The 11,907-nt window shown below is 41.8% G+C and overlaps 1 long non-coding RNA gene across 4 annotated transcripts; it reads right to left on the bottom strand.

Annotated features, from left to right (window-relative positions):
• Positions 1-6,368: 6,368 nt before the first annotated feature.
• On the bottom strand, positions 6,369-9,473 carry LOC123068193 (uncharacterized). 4 transcript variants are annotated; one of them, XR_006431618.1, is made up of 3 exons: positions 8,066-9,418; positions 6,819-6,905; positions 6,369-6,681 (listed from the first exon to the last, which is right to left on the bottom strand). It is a non-coding gene; the product is annotated as an uncharacterized lncRNA (long non-coding RNA). The 4 variants fall into 4 exon arrangements; XR_006431619.1 differs by having other exon boundaries at positions 6,819-6,933; XR_006431610.1 differs by lacking the exon at positions 6,819-6,905 and having other exon boundaries at positions 8,066-9,473.
• Positions 9,474-11,907: the final 2,434 nt, after the last annotated feature.

The raw sequence follows: 11,907 nt of genomic DNA on the forward strand, positions 1-11,907 counted from the left end.
AAATATATGGTAGCCCCTTCACAAAAAAACTCATTTTGGGCATTCAAAAAATGGAAAATGAATTTTTCGTGCAAAGAAAATGAAAACTCCCTTAGGCAACATTGTTTGGAATTCCAAGATGCACCCTTGTGCACAATCTGAGATCATTTGAACAAACTATGCCATGAATGTGGCCATAAGATTGATCATTTGGCTTGAAATCCCTGAATCTTCACACATGATAGCTCATTTCTGAGAACACTTTTTAAAAAATAATTGCCGTATTACAAGTTTATTCTTTTTTCCTGGAAACTTGGTCACATATAATGACACAAATGAGAAGGTTTTCCAATTTCTTGATTTTTTATGAATTTTTTATGCCAGTTTTGAAATGTGATCAAAATGATGGGTTTGACCGTTCCTAGCTAGTGGTTGAATCTTGGAAAAGTTTTGATGTTTCTGTGATTAAATAGATACTTATGTACCTGGAAATGGTTTTTTGAAAAAATAAAGAGAAAACTATGAGGTAGATGTAGTTCAAATTTGACCTGCTTCCTACTGAATCGGCAGAATTTTGTCTTTTTCACCCAAGGTGGATCAAGGCTTTTGACACCCAACTATTTGGTCAATTGTGAACCAAATATGGCCTAGTATTTTAGAAAAATGATTTGGTCCAATTTTGCAACAAATATATGGTAGGTCCTTCACAAAAAGAACTCAATTCGGGCACTCAGAAAATGGAAAATGAATTTTCCGTGCAAAGAAAATGACAAATCCCTTAGGCAACATTGTTTGGAATTCCAAGATGCACCCTTGTGCACTGTATGAGATCATTTGAACAAATTATGCCATGAATGTGGCCATAAGATTGATCATTTGGCTTGAAAACCTTGAATCTTCACGCATCATAGCTCATTTCTGAGAACACTTTTTTAAAATAATTGTAGTATTACAAGTTTATTATTTTTCCTGGAAACTTGGTCACATATAATGAAACAATGCGAAGGTTTTCCAATTTTTTGATTTTTTTTAATTTTTATGCCCGTTTCGAAATGCGGTCAAAACGGCGGGTTTGAGCGTTGCTAGCAAGTGGTTGAATCTTGGAAAACTTTTGATGTTTCTATTATTAAATAGGTACTTATGTACCTATAAATAATTTTTGGAAAAAATAAACAGCAAACTATGAGGCAGCTGCAGTTCAAATTTGACCCGCTTCCTACTTAATCGGCGGGAATTTGTCTTTTTCACCAGAGGTGGATCAAGGATTTTGACACCCAACCATTTGGTCAATTATGAATTAAATATGGCCTAGTATTTTAGAAAATTGATTTGGTCCAATTTTGCAACAAATATATGGTAGGTCCTTCACAAAAAAACTCATTTCGAGCACTCGGAAAATGGAAAATGAATTTTCCGTGCAAAGAAAATGAAAACTCCCTTAGGCAACATTGTTTGGAATTCCAATATGTACCCTTGTGCACAATATGAGATCATTTTAACAAACTATGCCATGAATGTGGCCATAAGATTGATCATTTGGCTTGAAAACCCTAAATCTTCATGCATAATAGCTCATTTCTGAGAACACTTTTTTAAATAATTGTCGTATTACAAGTTTATTATTTTTCTTGGAAACTTGGTCACATATAATGACACAATGTGAAGGTTTTCCAATTTTTTGATTTTTTTTGAATTTTTTATGCCCGTTACGAAATGCGATCAAAACGACAGGTTGGGCAGTTAGTAGCTAGTGGTTGAATCTTGGAAAACTTTTGATGTTTCTATGATTAAATAGATACTTATGTACCTAGAAATGATTTTTGGAAACAATAAAGAGCAAGCTATGAGCCAGCTACAGTTCAAATTTGACCCGCTTCCTACTGAATTAGCGGAAATTTGTCTTTTGTCAAGAGAGATGGATCAAACTTTTGACATCCAACCATCTGGTCAATTGTGCATTAAATATGTACTAGTATTTTATAAAATTGATTTGGTATAATTTTGCAACAAATATATGGTAGGTCCTTCACAAAAGAATTCATTTTGGGCACTTGAGTAATGATTAAAAATAGCTACAAAGATAAAAATTGCATGCAAATTTGCGATCATCCATAAAATGTGGTCTAACTTGAGAGAAAATTTTAGTTGTGCCATTTTGCAAAATAGTTTTGATAGCTGCTTCACAAAACCCTCCAAGTTTTAGTACTTAGAAACTATTTTTCTGAACCAATCAGGGCTCTTCACATGGATCACCCCCCTTAGTCGATCTGAACCGTCCACATCCGACAGATCCAACGCCCCCAGGTATCTCCAACCCAACCCAAACCCTAGCAGCCCCCCTCTCCATGCTCGATCCAGATCTCTCTCCCCCTCTCCCCGATCTCAGATCTCGCTCCCCTCGTCTCCCACATCGCCGCCGCCACCCACCCCGACCCCATCCCTCCCCTCGTCTCCCTCCCAAACCTTGCCGCCGGTGGCCTCTCCCCCTCCTCTCCGCATCCCTCCCACCTCGTCCCCATCTCTCTCCCACACGACGTTGACAGACTAGGAGCAAAAACAAAATCCCCCAAGCCCAACCCACTTCATCTGCCCTCTTCCTCGATCCTGTGGCCGCTGCCGCCCCTCATTCCACTAGCGACGGGCTTCCTCGCCGGTGACCTTGCTGCCCTTCTCCCGCACCGCTGCCGCCCCTACCCTCTCGCCCTTCCCCACCTTCTCCCTCTTCCCTTGGCCGTTGCGCGACTTGGACCAAAATCCGCGACGTACCACCACCGGCTCATCATTAGCTACTCCCGCAGCCCCTCCTCTCCCCCATCCTGCTTCCTTCGAGCCCGCGCCTCACTCTTCTCTGCTGATCTGCGCAGGTCTCCTTCGCCTACGGCGAGAGGTGCGGACCTCAGCTCCACGGAACGGCTTTGTCGATTGATCCCATCTGCTCACGCCGTCTCCGTGCTCCTTGCAGGGACGGGGCGCTGTACGCGCTCGGCATGGGAGCCTGCGGCACGGATGCCGTCGACGACAAGGAGCTCCACCTCGTGCACCACAGGGATGGCCAGCTCCACATCAAGGTCCCCCCTCGCCCCTGGTCCGATCCCCTCTGGTTTCTATGCGAATTGGTTGCTGTGAGTTGCCATGGTCCGATTGCATCGATCCGGCAGCTGTAATTGATTTTTTGGGGACACATTGTTTTGTTCTACAATTGTACTGATCTAGCTCTTAGTTAAGTAGGGAGGGACTGACTCAAACAATCTATCCACATCATTTGAAAGTCGCCAATCCATACTCCAGTTTTACTGAATTCCGGTTGATTTGAACTGTTGTCAGTGGGGGTAGTACTTATCTTACTTGAGAGCTTAGGCTTGAGATTAGTCCATGGCTGAGTGGTACCCATAACTCGACTGCTCATTCCAGGTCTTATGTTTAGATGCGTGGCTCTCTAGTGTGTAGATGCATGTGCCGTCGTTAGTTTGCACTTGAGGCTCCTAGTGCTTGCCCATTGCTCTGTAGGTGTGTGTTACCTGTACTGATCTTCTGTTTGTAATGTTTGAGTCTGCTCCGTCATCGATCTGTAGGCCTACTTGACAGTCATAAACTTGCATTATTTAGCCACTGGTAGGGTAGGATATACCCATATGTGGTCAGTATAGGAACCAGGGTCCCCTAATTGCTAGCCAAACTTGTGTAATGATCTCTTGTTACCTTCTACTAATGTTTAGTCTTGTTTTTTTATTGCTTCTGTATTGGTATTCAGAAATAAAATTTATATGTTTCTATATATGTTCTTTTAGATAAGTATGACAATACACAACTGAATGAAGGTTGATTGATGTCGTGGCTGCAGCTGGTCTTGAATTAGCATGCATGTTTACATTCAGTATTGCCAGCACTGGCCATTAATAGCACTTGCTATTGTGGTTCACCTGTTATATTAGGAAATGCAGCTAGTCTTGAGATGCGTGCTTCCCTCGTCTTTCCCATATCAAAATCATGTCTATGAATTGGTGTGCTTGAAAACCAAGGAATGCTTCTATTCCTTGTCGGTGTTCTTCTTATTCTGTTATAAGATGAACCAACTCGTTATTTGTTTGGTGGTTTGGCTTGCATACATGTTCTTTTTCCACAGAAATATGTCGCGGTTCCTTGCAGAATAAATAAGTAACCATTATAGATAATCTTGTAAATGTAAAATTCTTGGAATTATTGTTTTCCTTCTGTATAATTACCTGTTTATTATTTTGCTGATGTTGTAAGTTAATGATGACAACTAGGGCATCCACCGCCACGACGACGCTCCACACATGGTCCAACTCGGCTACAACCTCCTCTACCGCGTACAGCGGCCGCGGTTGTCTGCGGCATCAAGTACAGCCTCCTCTTCGGTGAGCCCATATCCTACCTCTAGCTCCCTATTTTGTTCTATTGTGGAAGTACCTTGCTCTATTCCAATGCATCATATTTTTTTCATAAAATGCTCTAGTGAACTGGATTCATACATAAGTTGGCTACTTTTCCTCAAGTTATTTTTGCATTTATAAACCTCTTTGAACTTTTCTAGTTCTTGAATGTATCCATGTATAAATTCTTTATACAAATAGTTTTGGAATGTGTTTTTTTGTTAGCTTATGTCATGCATCACAAATGGTATCAAGTTCCAGTTTTAGTTTTGTTGTTAACCTTTGTAATCCATGTCAACACACAATAAGTATATGAATGAATCTGTTGAGTATCTGAAACTAGATGTTTTGTTGCTCATAGTAATTAAAAAGAGCGGTGAGTTTCTCATCACACACTGTTATTATCACTTCATGGCTTGATCTATTGTGTCAGGCTGTCGTAGGTGCTGAACTGTGATCATGTTTTATGGCCCACATGCATGCTACGTGTTGGCTGACTTGGCATGACGTGCACGAAAACTTCACGGCAATCATACTAAATAGCACTTCTTAATTTTCATGCAGACTTGCTCTAGCTCTTCTTAATTTTCATGCATGTTTCTTTCCGGACTTAATCTTACTAAATAGCACCCCATCACTTGCTGCTGTTGTTGTTCACACTAATCCTCGTTGTTCTGTTTTCTTCTTGGAAGATATTTTGCCTAAATTCAAGACGAAAGAAGATGTTCAAAGAAGCGCCAAGACATTTTTGTAGCAAGTTATGTAATAATAGCTGGGTTATCTGGGCATTGTGAACTCCAGAATTTCATGTATCTTCTCTGTTTTTGAATGAAATGTTGTATGTTTCAGAATTTCAATTTTTGTTTCATATGAAATAGTAATTATGTATGTGATTTGAAAATGTGTGCAATGGAAACATGGCTCATGTGACCCACTTATAAAAATAATTTGAGCGCATTTGAAATTTCTTACGTGTGAGGCCAGTGTATGAGACTATGATATTTGGGACAAATGTAAAACAGTGGAAAATATAATGGCAAAAAATAAAAGATCATACGCTGTAAAAGGCCGCATCTAGAAATAAAAAGGCCGAATTGCTGGGCCAGGCCCATGTAGCTAGCAAAAATTAATAGGAAAAATAAATATTAAAAAGCCTGAATTGTTGGACTAGGCCCATGTAGAAAACCGAATTGTACCGGGTTGATTCTTGTGCCACGTCAGCTTGCCACATTGGATGCTAGTGACAAAAAATTTGGCCGTGGAACCAACGACCTTTTACATATCACAAAGAAGGTCACTAATTTCAGTTTATGACCGCCAGCTTTTGACCATCTGTTTTTGGTCGCAAAAAGGTCGCAAATGAAAAACAATGACCATTCAGTGACCAATAGTGATGGTCGCAAGTTGACATATTTCTTGTAGTGATGCTTGGCCTTCATCACCTCTTGATCTAATGATGTCTCGCATGGGGCACTACTAGATTTCCCATTATAACCGAGGGTCAAATTACCGTCGGATATTTTCCTTCACCGTCATCTTTCTTTATAACTGACGCTACACCGTCGGCAATCTCCCGTCAGCTATGCTTGGTCGGCCATTACAATAATAGCTGACGGTACCGTAGGTTAATACATTTTTCCATGGTATTTGGCTGACGGTGAGCCGCCGGTCATATTTTGGTCGCGATCCAGCTCCCCATAACTCGACGATGCTCATATCTGACGGTTTCCCATGGGGAATTTATTTCCTGACAGTTATCGATTCCCCTCAGCTTTTGCAATAGGTGACGGCATATTTGGCCCCTCGGGGTTCATTATAACTAGGAGAAGAACCAAACTGTCAGCTAGTACAATCGCTGACTGTGCATACACCCCTTCATTTATTCCTATAGTTGAGAGGCCGACGAACACCCTATATATAGTCACCCTTAGAGGATTGTTTTTCATTTCAAATATATCACAGAATTGCACAGCCCACACATGACCAAGTAACATATATTGTATATAGCACAACTTTCAAAATATCAGAAGAGTTGCATCAGAATTACATTGATCATGATGAGTAATCTAGAAAGTTTAAAATGCAAAAAAAACTAAGATATAATGGTCCAAGCATTATGCATAAGCTAGATTGACCAAAACCCCATGATTTCACTTTGTTGAACGTCTTGAAGAAAGATCACTAGACTCGTCACCCTTCATCACCATATGGATCATAATGCTCGTCGCCAAATAGATCATAACAATCATCGCCATAGACATCATCACCCTTGCCATAGATCATGATTCTTCAGTACTGTCTCCCATTCCTAAGAAATGATTAGACTAGATGTAAGGGAGATGAAAACGACATACTGTAGTTTAAATTTAATTGATGATACAAAAAAAGGAACTTAGATGTTCTAATTGACTGGTTAGATATCTAACAGTATGACTACGTACTCACCTTTTGGTCCTTCACATGCAATTTTCAGGGTTACATGAATCAGCAGGAACGCAACTCCAAATAATAGACTGAGTACTACACGTTGCTCTGTGTACAAAAGGAATATACCAATAAACTGCACTAATGTCAATTTCATTATAAGTTTGCAACGGTTCAGAACACATCATGCTTTCCAAATTACTTGTAACATTAATATAATTCGAAGCACACGACATTTTTTAATTAACTGTAACAATCGTATGTCCAGAACCCGCATGTAATATGGTTACACCAAGATGGCCATGTGATACAGGTAAAAAAACCTTATCTGAAAGACACATATGTCGTGTCGATAATCGATTCATTGGCTTGTTGAAGTTGTAAAATGATAACCAAGTACAAATGTACAACAGACATCTGCAACCCCACTGAAGTATATATACTAGCGCTTATATTTTGTAGTCTGATGACACAACAGAAGCAGTAGACTAGCATAACACTATTGGCTAGTTTGGGCATACAATAAATACAAAAAACAGATTTAGAATGTCATGTAAAGAAAGATATAAATACAAAAAACAGATGTAGAATAGCAGTAGCACACTAATCTCCACCAACTATAGTTATTGCGCATAGCAAATTAAGCAACTTCTTATGTTTCGTATGACATGTCACAATCATTCTTCATGTTAAGCTACCATTATTTCTGTATGCACTTCCAAAAAAATTCAATATTGTCCACTTTTTTAGATAAACAGAGAGGCGGCCCCCTGGTTCCATTACTAAAATGAAACCAAGTTTGCTGGACATTCTCAAAAGCATCAAGGTCTGGAAAGTTGAGGACCAAAAGAGGCAAAGCTAGTACAGGGAAAAACAAAAGCTAGAAAGGAGGACGCCTGATGAGGGTCAAACATGCCAGATCATATTATCTAATGTTGAAATATTTTTCTCTGTGCAAATGATTTTACTGTTATTGATTATAGCAACATTTTTTCCTATATGAGTTCAACCAAATTGTGCCATCGCACCTTAATTAAGATGGATTTAATAGATAGATATCTCAGTTATGAGCCACATCTGGGAAAATAGGGCATAAGCAGTTGCATACATCATATATAGTACAACAGTACCACGTAGGCAATGAGGTAAGCTAAGAAATCAGGCTCAAATAAAAAGAGCATGTCTCAAAGCAAGTTATCCGCAGCATGCTCATGTTGTCCAGAACTAAATTGGCGCATAACTAAATGGGTAAGACATGATGGACTAACCTTTTCAGCTAGTCTTGACGAGCATCATCTCACCCCCTTTGAAAGCCGCCTTCAAAATCTGATGTGGCCTATATTTATCAAACTGTAAGAAACCCTGCTCTACATCTTTGAGAAAGAACACACAGGACATGATGTTAACATGTCAGTGACTGCTTCAGCCTTAGGCATACAAGTTAAATGTTACAGAACTACAAAATACTGATAAGAAAAGCAAAAGCGAGATTACAAAACTTATAATTACATCTACGAACCAAAACTGAAGGAAAAAGAACTAGGAATGTACGTACTATGACATGAATGGAGGACCTCTTCAATGTTAGTTGGTTTGCTTACAGGGACTGCTAGTTAAGCTATACAGTAGTATCAAGTATACATGCCAGTCCTGATTACACACGCTGATATAGGGTCTCTTCTCTTATGTACTATTCCCAACTGCCGCAACTAGCTAGCCTTGACCAAACATGCATGCATCAACACAAGCTAGCCAGCTCAACTCACCGACGCAAATGGCCACTTGCTAGTTAATCAAACTATTTTTCAACACATAGGCTTGACTTTACTTTCCAAACTAATAGGCTCGGCTTTGTTTTTCAACAACCATACAAAAGAAAAAAACTAAACAGACATGCAAACAACCATGGCCTCGTTATAGAACTTGAACCTCACCACCACACTAGCCCTTCATGGCACCATCTCCTCCATCTCCCCGCTATTCAACTTGAACAACAGGAGCAAATCCTGCACCACAACCACCAGAACACAATCCCACCATCCAGTACAAAAGCACACGTACACACGCCACATATATGACCTGCTCAACGAATTGCGCAAAGCCCAAAAGAAGAGGCGACCGGACCTGGTACAGGTGGGTGGAGGCGGGTGTGGGCGTGGTCCACTCGGCGACATCAGAGGGGCACACGGATGAGGAGGAGTTTCAGGAAGGGGCTGATACATGGCGTAGGAGGTGAAGGGAGAGAGAGCCCATGAAGAAGACCGCCGCGGTCCCGAGGAGCGGCCTCCAGCACCTATTGAATGGGGGCGACGAGCCGACGAGGTCAAGCCGGCCAGAGCTCGCAGCGTCATGGCCGAGGGCTGCCAGATCTGCTGGCCAACAAGACGGAGATGGGAGTCAAAAGGACATTTTCGCGTCAGGAGGAAAAGCTAAGGGGCTGGGTGACGTTACTGGACTAGGGAGAGAGACGAGGGTGGAACTGCGCGCCGGATCGACGGGCGACGGCGGGATTGGCGCGTGGTGGCGGACTGGCGGGGATGGGGGAAAGAGAAGGAGTGGCCTGGGAGGTTTCATCAGAGGGAAAATGGGGTGAGACATGGGAGGACGTGGCCACGTACATAAAATTTGTTATCAAGCGGGAAATATCGGACGGTCTTTGTACGATTGGCTGATGCTATGGTCACATGTGTTGGACCCAAATCAAGGAATCAATCTATATTTGACATGAATCGTTGTACCTAGATCTTATTGCTTCTGTAAAGAAATATAAGAGCGTTTGGATCACTACTTTATATGTTATAGCAGCTCTATTTAATAATACTCCCTCCATCTCAAAATAAGTGTCTCAACTTTATGCTAATTTTAAGACACTTATTTTGAGACGGAGGGAGTATATTGGTATGCATATACTCTCCCCGTTCCTAGATATAGGGTGTATAGTTTTTGGCACGGAAATTAAAGAACGCATGTGGAGGGAAAATTTCACAAGTTTTGAGTGAGATTACACATGACTAATTGACATGAGAAAATAGAGGATCTTACATGATATAAGGAAATGTAATCAAATCCCTAAAAAAATTATCCAAACGAGTGGTGCAGCGTAATACACCTTATATTTCGGACTTTTTCTCAAAAACCTATACACCTTATATCAAGGAATAGAGGGAGTATAAAGTTATAGTTGAATGTGTGTGCCATACCGAGAAAGACTTTCTCCTCGCTTTATATATAAAGAAAACTATAAATTACAACCGGCCGTACAACAAGAAACGGAAAATGAATCAACGAGATACACAACTCCACGGAACAACGACGACCTCAGATCATGTCATCAACGACTCCGACAAAGGAGCTATTCACCGTCGGACGAAAGCCACACTCTCCCTCCCACGGTCAAACTTGTTGACCCGTCGCTGCCTCCGAAGAGGGCACCCCTGCCCTCTCGTCCTGGATCTAAGGATGCCGTCCTATCGGCAGGCAGAGCAACTCAACCCCGAGCACGAATGGACAGGCCAACCAGTTGCCGAGGATAGGACAACAGTCGTGGCGAGCTCACCCCTAAAGTAAACTCATACGTCGCCACCGTCTCGGGCCAAGACCCAAACACCCACCGCAGCTGCCGAGCATTAACACTATTGAAGACCAGCAGACCACCACCGCACTGAGCCCTGACCACGAAGAGCTTCCAAGCTGGCACCTTCAAGAAGAAAGCAACGCCGATGTGCCGCCGTCGCCCAATCCGGAGATTTTGGGCTTTCGCCTGCGGCCAAGAGGCGGAGGGCCGGGTGTAGGTCTCGATGTTGCCCACAAGAAGGAAAACAATGGGCGTCGCCAACATCGTGGCCGGCCTCATTGGTCAAGGGTTTCCCCCGACGTAGAGCCTGCACCGAACGCCCCTCCGACCTGCAAAATCTACAACCGGAATAATAAATTACCGATATAGAGATAAAACTTCTCAATGGAACTTGCAAGTCAACAATTAAAAGTGTGAAATTTATACATACTTCTATATATAAAATCAGCTTATGCGCGGATACATGGCCTGTGAGTAGACACTCTAGAATACTAGCTATTGCTTAATACTTACCGAGAAATGTATCATCTTGAATTATCTGGAATATAATTACTATTGGTCATTCCACATGTTTATTGACGTCATCCATTGAAGCATATCACCGAGAGTGAAAGTTAACCGTCTGTTATTGCTATCTCCAATTGGGTATTTTCCAAATAACCGAGAGTCACATATGTACCATCGGCCATTTGCACTAATAGGTGAGAGTTTTATTTTTCACCTTTGGCTATTAAATTTCACCGTCCGGCATTACATGTAATCCCCGAGGGTGTAGCAAAAACCGTTGGAAATTATAATGAACCGTTGGGCATTTAATTGGATATCCGAGAGTTGGATTTTTACCGTCGGGCAATCTAGTATAACGTCGGCTATTGGTAGTAATAGTTGTGAGTTGGCAATAACGGTCGGCCATTGGAACTACCGTCGGCTATTACTCTAATAACCGACGGCCCGTCGGCTATTATATTTCACCGCGGTAATATGGGGATTTCTAGTAGTGGGTCCATCACCAGCAAAGTCCTCTCCTCAACATCCACCACATATACTGACCAGCTATTCACTCTTTGGTACTGGTAACATCAGCTGCAACATGTCATGCCGATTATTAGACATACTAGTACTGGATCTTGTCATCCCAATTAGTGTGACATAAGTTTTTACCTTCTTTGTCCAGTCAAGCCTGTAACCTAGTGCTTCGGTACTCATCATGGTATTCATGTAATCAAAGTCCAAGCTGGCCCCCCTGTACATCAGTGCCAGCTGCAAGAACAGAAGTAATCTAGTTATCATGCAGCCTGGAGGAACGTAAACAATTTGACTCCATAGAAATTGCAGTTCTTACCACAAAGTGAAGATCAAAGACGTGACGGAACCTGATCTGCCATGTCTCGTACATTTTCCCTTCCTTGTAGACCAGCATACGTGACACAACTGCCCACCCAACTGAACTAAGTCTCCCGCCTGGTCCAAACTCCTTCACAACGTCTTCTCCTGATAGGACCACTAGGTATGGCACAAGATGCTTGTACCACTTCC

The sequence above is a fragment of the Triticum aestivum genome, chromosome 1A (genome assembly GCF_018294505.1).
Source record: "Triticum aestivum cultivar Chinese Spring chromosome 1A, IWGSC CS RefSeq v2.1, whole genome shotgun sequence".
Lineage (NCBI taxonomy): Eukaryota > Viridiplantae > Streptophyta > Magnoliopsida > Poales > Poaceae > Triticum > Triticum aestivum.